This window comes from Sceloporus undulatus, chromosome 2, assembly GCF_019175285.1.
Source record: "Sceloporus undulatus isolate JIND9_A2432 ecotype Alabama chromosome 2, SceUnd_v1.1, whole genome shotgun sequence".
Classification (NCBI taxonomy): domain Eukaryota; kingdom Metazoa; phylum Chordata; class Lepidosauria; order Squamata; family Phrynosomatidae; genus Sceloporus; species Sceloporus undulatus.
Genome location: NC_056523.1, coordinates 158,391,371 through 158,399,001, shown reverse-complemented (window position 1 = coordinate 158,399,001; position 7,631 = coordinate 158,391,371).

The window sequence follows — 7,631 nt, the reverse complement described above, 5'->3', positions numbered from 1 at the left end:
CACAAGTTTGCATTGTGGTGAACACAATGGGGCCCCATTATTTCATTCCTTTGCTGGAATGCCAGGGAATGGGATGGGCAAGACTCAAACACTAAGGCTCTTCACAAAGAGAGAAGGAAGTTTGGGGTTAATTAGAGATCCAACAAGACAAAATGACTAGTTATGCAACTTCATTAAAGCGTATCGGGGTGAGATTACAGGGCACCTAAGCTGCTCGGCAAACCCATTTGCCTCTTGGCTGCCAGTCTGGTTCTTTTGCACTCAGCTCAAAAACCAGGGCCATAGTTGGTGGGTAAAGAAAGCAGTGAAATTCAGGGCTGCAACACACAACTCCACTGGTTTCTCTTCCAAGCATACAGAATTTTAAAATATCTTTTTATAATGCAACTCAGTGGGATAATGATCAAGGAGCACATCAAGAGGCACACTTTCCAGTTCAACATACCACACTGAGGTCTTTCTCAAGTTTCAAGGCAAGGCTGGTAGTGATTGTGGGGTGGAGAGGGTTGGGCATGGAGATGGGTTCAGGTTCCTGCTTGTCCATTTAAAAAAAAAAGGCAACAAAACATCCCCAAAACAGACAACTTTCAACCAGTTACCTTCTCTCATCCAGCCCAAACTACCTTACAGGGTTGCTGTGAGTTCAAGTGGGATAGGCATATCTATGCTGCACTAAATTCCTTGTCCAAAAAGCAGGATATGAGCACCATACAACATTCTGCCAGTTTCCACACAGAGAGCTGCTATCCTAGTCAGTAGTGACATTGCTGTACTGCTATTTCAACCTCTCCTCCTTTAGGGTTTAAGTCCTGCATATTCAGGCATCTAATTATAATTATACATATTATTAACTTACATTCTGAGTATGCAAATTCAACACATTAATCATTGCATTTTTTCTACCATTATGTGTCAACTTCAATATAGTGGGCCCTTGGTATCTGCTGGGGTTTAGTTGCAAGAACCCCTGAGGATACCAAAGTCCGTGGATACTCAAGGCCCATTATATGCAATAGCATAATAAGATGCTATTCCTTGTAAAAATGGCAAAATTAGTTTGCTTTTGGGAATTTATATATTTTAAAAAATATTTCCAAACCATGGATGCTTGAAGCAGTGGATAAAAATCCATAGATACAGAGGGCAGACTCTATGTATTTCATTCATTTAGGTTGGCCGAATAAAGGTATCATGGTTTTATAAAGTTTGGATGTTATTGTACTTTGCTGCATTGCCAATACCACTACCCCTAGCCAAGAACTATTTTTAAATTCTTTTTACATCTAGCTGATATGAAGAGAGGGAGGCTTCCAAGTAGCCCCAGAGAGTAAATGAACTCTCTGGGGCTCTCAAAGCTGTTTGGAAGTGAAGTTCCACTGTGCTGCCTAGCCCCTAGGCTCATGCTCCTGACACAGTCACCACACAACTCAAGGCCATCTCTGCTCACCTCCTTTCCTTTCTCATCTTCTGGAAGAATAAGATTTCAATGCTATGCCTGTGCAGTAGTAACCGGAGCTTGCAGGCTGAGATGAGGCTCCTGCCCGTACCAGTATTCTTGCATGGTTTCCAGCTTCATTGCCACTGTCACATTTTTAAAAATAAATTTATTAATTTTGATACATACATAAAATTGATTCATTTAAAACATTAAAACAGACAAAACAGACAAAACCAATCTTGGCAAGGCAAACAAAAGCAGATTCAGGTCTTACTGTCTATTTAACACAGATTACTTATGATTTCCTAACAAACTAACTCATTCATTCGGACAAGGTAACTTCATGTTATTTCAGCATTTCATTTCCATATAACTCTTAAATAATATATTTTGTCATTCACCAAACTATTTTCATGATTGTCTCATCATCTTCTGGTACTTTTTTATTTCTTCTAATTCTTTTTCTATACAATAAAGCCCCTATATCCAATTAGGATTTTTTTTCTTTACAAATATATCTATTATTATTCTCAGCAATCTTTCTATATCAGTTTTGTGTAGGATCTTTCGATCTACTTAACTACAATTATTAATGTCTTTCTAAAGTAATACTTTCAAATTTTACGATTGAAATATATTGTGCCAAGAAATAAGAGAAAACTAGTATAAGTTATTTTACAGGTAGTACATGACTCTGGAAAAACTATGTAAGAGCTACAGAAACATTATTATATTTTATCCTATTCCATGCAGACCAATCTGGAATAGAAAAGAACAGCTTGGATTGGACGTTTAAAGATAATTTCGTCTTTTTCCAAAGCAAAGTATGTAAACTAATAAGAGGGAAATGTTTTAGGAATGAAATCCATGCATTATTTAAAATATAGTAGCCTATTTCTAGCTGAAACACATTTTTAAAAATCAGACTCCCCAATGATATACAGGAGAGTCATCTATTTTGTTTCATTTTTTAATTAATAATTTTAGAAGTACAATAAAAATTACAGAAAGTAAAAGAAGAAAACATACATGGAAAACTGAAAGAAGAAATAGGAAAAAGTGAAAGAAAAGAGAAGAAACCCTTTCAAGAGTTATGAATGCAGATAGTGCATGTTGCATTCAAAATTATTCTTCTAGAAATTAATTATATAAAAATCTTTTTTAGTATAACAACATAATACAAAACTCAGTCCCTTTGACTACATATTTCCCCATTAGTCTATCTGTATTGTGGTCAGAATTCTTAACCCAGTTTACCATACCTCCTTTAGCTTGTTCTTCACTTCTTAAACTCTTAGCTTTCCTCCCTCTCTTACAAGCCTGGGCATACCCTCTTGTCTTTGCTTAAATAGTACAGCAGTTGTCAAAACAAATATTGTCTGAAATATAAAATTCCTTCTGCGAAAACATTATTTTTCAACACAGAAACCTCTCCTAACAGTAACAGACTTAGACACTCGCACCTTAACACACCCTTTCCAATTCCACTCCAAATCTCGATATAGTGGCATCATGCAATCTTCATTCATCTTGACAACACCCCAATACTCAACTTTCCTCTCAATTTTAAAAGCAATTCCATCTATCAATTCAATTTGAACTTCTGTGTTCTTATTTTCCATTAACATAGAGCCTGCCTACACACCAACATTTTTTGACAATGCCAAATTATCCAAACCTTTTTCCTTCTCCTTATTCACCATTTCAATTGCCAAAATTTTCACTTTATAATTGCTTGATTCTACCCCATCCCATTGCTTTAGTACTGTAGTATTCAGACATTTTACCCATGTGGTCCCTTTTACATTTACATGTGGATGTCGTGCTGGCTCCTGTTCAATGTAGTATAGTTGGCCCTTCATATTCATGGATTCTTTATCAACAGATTTAAGTATCCACGGCTTGAAAATATTAAATATATATATAGAAATTCCAAAAAGTAAACCTTGATTTTGCCATTTTATATAAGGGACATCACTGTACTATGCCACTGTATTTAATGGGACTTGAGCATCAACAGATTTTGGTATCCACAAGGGGTCCTGGAACCAAACCCCATCAGATAGCTAGGACCCATTGTATATAAATAAATATATTTTGTTTGTTTAGTGGCATATTTTCATTTGCACATTAATGTATGTTGATACTTTAACATTTTGTAAGTAAATAACATTATTCAAATTAGAACAGTTTTATTTAAATAAATTAAATGCTTAACACATGTAAATTTTACATACTATCTCACACACAGACACACTCACATACACCAGTGTTCACAGATAGGCACACACAGTCAAGCTCTTTCATTCTTTCCTTCTTTCATTCAAATACTGTACATACTCATTTACTCTCACATACATACAGTTACACAAACATTAATTCTCTTGTGTATATCCAAGTATATACAAAGGCATAAGTGATATGAAAAAAAAAATACAGTATGAAGAGCGTGACCAAGTGTGTGTGTGTGTGTGTGTGTGAGAGAGAGAGAGAGAGAGAGAGAGAGAGATAAAACTTGTGTGAGACTCTATGTGTATGAATGTATCTGAATCAGAGGCCCCATTCCCACTTGCCCATTTGCCCTGGATAGAACTGGGCAGATCCAGGTCTCCCCATATCAAATCTGCTTGGAAACAAGTGCCCACTACACTTTACCTCGATCGGGGCAATTTACCCCTCTGAAGTTCACATTTGTGGTAGCGGTTTAAAATGGAGCCTCCTCTGTTGTCAATCAAATTCACTCCCGCTTTCATCAAAGGTGACGTATCCTACAACAATTGGCCAACAGAATGGGTGCTTTCCCCCCCTCCTTTTTAAAAAAAACTAGCGTCAGTGTGCGCATATTCTGGCAACTTGTCAAATTTAAAAAACCTCAGTGTGTGTGTGTGTTGTGTGTATTTGGGTCATTACAGATTATGGCAACCCTAAAATGACCCTATTCTGGGGTTTTCTTGGCAAGATTGGTTCCGAGGAGATTTGTCATTGCCTTTCCCCTGAGGCTGAGAGAGTGTGACTCCTCCAAAGTCATGGGTTTCCGCAGCCTTCCAGCCTCTAGCTTCCCTTTCACTTCCAGCCCAATGCTACCTCCGAAACCCTTGCCTCCCCCCATGCCATCCTCTTCCTGTCACAACAACAACAACAACAACAACAATATTCCATCTCTGCATCCTATTGCTTTGCTTTCTCTCTGGCTACAACCCCAGAATGCCTTTACATATATAGCAAAAGCATTCACATATTGTATCAATTTGCCAAATTGAAAGGGAAACATTTGTAACATTCACATTGTAGCATTCACATACACACAAAAAATAATTTTAAAAAAAGCCTCTTGCATAGTGAGGTGCTGTGCCAGCAGCAAGCAAACGAAAGGGAAATGTAGCACAAGCAGACACGTTCTATCAACAGCGGGGTACAAACCGCCCAAAAAGGGCGGTCTGCCCGCGCCTTGTTTTGCCGTGCGAGGAAGCCGCAGCGGAAAGACCACGCGCGGCTTCCTTGCGCGCAAAAAGAACCTGCAAAAAGCAGGTTCTTTCTGCGGCACCCTTGTGACACCGCAGTGTGCCAATGGCGCACTCACGATGTCACAAGGGGGCGCAACATTCAGACGCTAAGCGTCCATTGCATCAAAATGGCAGCGCCCGTATGTACAGGAAGCCACCATTTTGATGCCCTCGTCACGTGCTAGGGGTGAGGCACGTATGGGCGGTGTGCCCTTGGCCAACTGTTAAAATATATTTCTAAATTGTATTGAAAATGTTCAGATGTGTCAATGGTTAACTAAGGTTTAAAATGGTTCCTGTTGGGCTGTTCCACCCTCTGCCTCCTCTGACCTAATCCCTCCCCTGAACTTGGACTCTTTGTTTCTGCCCTTCCTCCTCCTCCTCCACCTGGATTTCTGCCACATGGCACCCTCCTCTGGCTCCTTCTCTCCTCTCCCCTGCCCCGCTGAAGGGGAGGCATGTTCCGCCCCTGAACCAAACTGTAAGACAACTGCAGGACAAAACTCGCCCAAAATGTTAGGCATTTAAGAAAAATGGAGGACCTAAAATGTCCTACATTTTGGGCTGAGTTTTGTCCTGCAGTTGTCCAGTTTGGTCTATTTTTGTCCTACATTTGTCTTGTGTTTTGTGGACATTATGGGCAACCTTATCTTCAGGCCCGATGGCATTGGGCCTGTCCTTTCACTCCCTCTAAGGCCCAGAAGATGACGTTGGAAGGAGGGAGGGAGAAAGCTCTTTCTCTTCAGGGCCGATGGTGTTGGGCCTGTCCTTTCATCCCTCGAATTATGAGTTTTTTTTAATTTTTTTATTTTTTTATTTAGGTTATTAATCCCGCCCTTCCAGCCCTAAGCTCTCAGGGCGGTTTACATTATTTTTAATCAGACAGTTCCCTGCCCTCAGGCTTACAATCTAAAAGACCACGACACCAAAAGGAGCGGGAATGGTGGAGGGAAGGGGATGAGGTCCAGTGGTTCTTCTCTCCCTCTAAGGTCTGGACCAGGCAGATGGATGGAGGAAGGGCTCCTTCTTCTTCAGGCTAAACCTGATGGTACTGGGCCAGCTTTCTCTCTCCCTCAGAGGCCGGAAAGATGACAGGGAGGGAGGAGCCTCCTTCTTCAAGGCTACCCCTGATGGAACTGGGCCAGCCTTTCTCTCTCCCTCAGAGGCCGAACGATGACCAGTTAGGGAGGAGGAGCCTCCTTCTTCAGGCCAGCCCCTGATGGTACTGGGCCAGCCTACTCTCTCCCTCAGAGGCCGAAAGATGACAGGTAGGTAGGGAGGAGCCCTGTCTTCAGGCCAGCCCTGATGGTACTGGGCCAGCCTTCTCTCTCCCTCAGAGGCCGACCGAATGATGCAGTTAGGGAGGGAGGAGCCTCCTTCTTCAGGCCAGCCCCTGATGGTACTGGGCCAGCCTACTCTCTCCTCAGAGGCCGAAAAAGATGACCGTTAGGGAGGGAGGAGCCTCGTTTTCAGGGCCAGCCCTGATGGTACTGGGCCAGCCTTCTCTCTCCCTCAATCTGAACGCTGGACAGTCATTCGGGAGGGGGATCCTCTCTTCAGCTGGCCCCTGATGGTACTGGGCCAGCCTTCTCTCTCCCTCAGAGGCCGAAAGATGACAGTTAGGGAGGGAGGAGCCTCTGTCTTCAGGCCAGCCCCTGATGGTACTGGGCCAGCCTTCTCTCTCCCTCAGAGCGCGTGAAAGATGACATTAGGGAGGGAGGAGCCTCTTTCTTCAGGCTAGCCCCTGATGGTACTGGGCCAGCCTTCTCTCCCCCTCAGAGGCTGAAAGATGACCGTTAGGGAGGGAGGAGCCTCTTTCTTCAGGCCAGCCCCTGATGGAATGGGCCAGCCTTCTCTCTCCCGCAGAGGCCGAAAGATGACAGTTACGGAGGGAGGAGCCTTCCTTCTCAGGCCAGCCCCTGATGGGAAACTGGGCCAGCCTTCTCTCTCCCTCAGAGGCCGAAAGATGACAGTTAGGGAGGGAGGCAGGCTCCTCTTCAGGCCAGCCCCTAATGGTACTGGGCCAGCCTTCTCTCTCCCTCAGAGGCCGAAAGATGCCAGTTAGGGAGGGAGGAGCCTCTTTCTTCAGGCCAGCCCCTGATGGTACTGGGCCAGCCTTCTCTCTCCTCGAGGCGAAAGTGACAGTTAGGGAGGGAGGAGCCTCTTTCTTCAGCCAGCCCCTGATGGTACTGGTCAGCCTTCTCTCTCCCTCAGAGGCTGAAAGTGACAGTTAGGGGAGGGAGGAGCCTCTTCTTCAGGCCAGCCCTGATGGTCTGGGGCCAGCCTTCTCTCTCCTCCGAGGCCCAAGATGACAGTTAGGGAGGGGAGGAGCCTCTTTCTTCGGCCAGCCCCTGATGGTACTGGGCCAGCCTTCTCCTCCCTCAGAGGGGCCGAACGATGCCAGTTAGGGGGAGGGAGGAGCCTCCTTCTTCAGGCTGGCCCTGATGGTACTTGGCCAGCCTTCTCTCTTCCTCAGAGGCCGAACGATGACAGTTAGGGAGGAGGAGCTCTCTTTCTTCAGGCTAGCCCCTGATGGTACTGGGCCAGCCTTCTCTCTTTCCTCAGAGGCCGACGATGACAGTTAGGGAGGGAGGAGCCTCCTTCTTCAGGCCAGCCCCTGTGGTACTGGGCCAGCCTTCTCTCTCCCTTCAGAGGCCGAAAGAGACAGTTAGTGAGGGAGGCGCCTCTGT